Here is a 1934-nt window from a genome sequence, read left to right on the forward strand (position 1 = left end):
AAAGCAGAGGCTTTATAAAAGGTACAGAATGTGTAGTTGAAGATATTTAAATTGGAAGTGGGAAGAGGTTGATATTTGTGTCTCTTAGCATGCATGTTGGAAGACTCAAAGGAGAAGCACGTTGCTGAACGTCACTAAACATCGGCAGTCAAAACCAAGTACAAAGTGCTTGGCATTAAAATGAAGCATGAATTTCAAATCATAGAAAGAAATGGCATTCAGCAGAGGTTGATCAATAAAAGAAAAACGAATAAAATATTTGATAGAAAACCCTTAAACATATAATGGACTTGTGATATGGGCCTTAAAAAAGGCTGTAAGTCCAAGAAATTTTCTAAAATGGAAACCGCACAGGCACAGGCAGCCCTGGCTTTGCACGATTTCACAGGACCTGAACTTAGGTCCGTGCCTGTATGTTTCCTGGACCATGTAGGACCTCTCGCTGCTCTTGGGGTAGAACTCTTGTTGCAGACAGAGGGGACAGTGAGGAGGATTGTCTGCTGTAACCACAAGGGGCAGAAGGGGGTGACTGTCACAGCTTCTGNACAACAGAAAGTGGCGGAAGAGGAAGCATGTGCTCAGGGGAAAGGTGAACTATTAAAAGAGTTACTTGAAGACTGGGTGTACCTCTGAACATTTACCAAAGGTGGTGGGACGCCGACAACTGATGTTACCTCAGGTGGAGTTTTCTGGGTCTAACGCCTTAGGGTTCCTGAAGAGGCATTGCAGGGCTCTGAGAACCTGACTGATGGTGGGTCCAGGTGGCAAGCTGGGACGAGAGCACCGCGTTTCCAGAAAGGAGCACACCTGTGGTGCACTTTCCTGGGAGTACAGGTAAAGTTGCTCACCTTTCCCATTAGCACTGGGCTGTGGAAAGTTACCACTGGTGGCAGTCAATACTTCCGCATACTCTTCAGAACTGCTTATGCCCTTGAGTTTTCCAGCTTTACCTCACCTTTCACGTTTAGTGTATTCTCCTGAATGAGACGCCTCGCAGTTAAGGAATTAATGCCACTCGGGTAAGACTTTGCTTGGTGGGGGAGGAGGTTTTACCTTCCTGGGGCATTTCAAACCTCTGCTAATTCATCCATAGTTATTTTACATTACCTCAGGATTCTTGAGCTAGTCAGTCCTCTCAACAAAGTTGAGCTAATTTATAAATACTTCCTTCTGGAAGAATTTGGTTCAAACCTCAGGGTTGTGAACTTTTATTTGGGAACAAGTCTAAATGGGCATGATTGGTTTTCTTAAATGGGTGTTGCTTTGGGGGAAAAGAACATGAGAAAATAAATGGTAAAAGTGGATGAACACTGTGCAAGTTGTGAATTTGTTTTCCTGAAAGAAAAAGAAATGGCATCTGTAAATGTTTCTCTTAAATTGTATAGTGAGAAAGGAAGCTTTACTGGGGATAGCCGTTTATTTCTATGCAGTTATCTGAGTAAGGCTCTTTCTAGTATTAAATATTGAGTAGAATTGTTAGATTGTTTTTTGGAAGAAAGATGATGTTTTTTTTTAAAAAAAGGATTTATATTGTTTCATTGTTTGCCTGTTAAAAGAATCTGATGAAGATTTAAATGTAAATAGCTGGATAAGAGCATTGTGTGTGAAGGAGTGGCACCTTTTAGTTCTGCAATCAGTACATCCATTTACCTGCTGTTTACCCTGTGCCATGGATCTGCGCGTTTTTGATAAATTTTGACTGCTAGTGTGAAACCTTTGTTTCTCTTGCTTAATGGGAGAACGTTAAAGGCACCCATTCTTTGGGCTGAAAAAATGCATTTTAGACCTTAGAAAGCCCGGTCGCGTTGAATATTTACTTACAGAGGAATAGAAGAGGATGGCACGGACCACTCTTTATTCTGAGTGGGGTACAAGGTGTTCCTTCTGGTCACAGGTCCCCTTGTGAGCCGGCTGGCCATGGTCGCATGGTGGCC

General features: G+C 42.5%; 1 protein-coding gene across 6 annotated transcripts in view; it reads left to right on the top strand.

The window, feature by feature from the left end:
- The first annotated feature begins 742 nt into the window (after window positions 1-742).
- The window catches only part of NEDD4L (NEDD4 like E3 ubiquitin protein ligase), a 270127-nt gene continuing 268935 nt past the window's right edge, over window positions 743-1934 (top strand). For 2 of the 6 annotated variants that reach the window (XM_019640654.1, XM_019640655.1), the window contains exon 1: window positions 744-834. The gene's annotated coding sequence lies outside the window, so the exon portion shown is untranslated. Of the gene's footprint in view, window positions 835-926; window positions 1020-1934 lie in introns of those variants that run through there. The other 4 variants (XM_019640648.1, XM_019640645.1, XM_019640653.1 and 1 more) reach the window with 3 other exon arrangements.

This window comes from Hipposideros armiger, unplaced genomic scaffold (genome assembly GCF_001890085.2).
Source record: "Hipposideros armiger isolate ML-2016 unplaced genomic scaffold, ASM189008v1 scaffold_52, whole genome shotgun sequence".
NCBI lineage: Eukaryota > Metazoa > Chordata > Mammalia > Chiroptera > Hipposideridae > Hipposideros > Hipposideros armiger.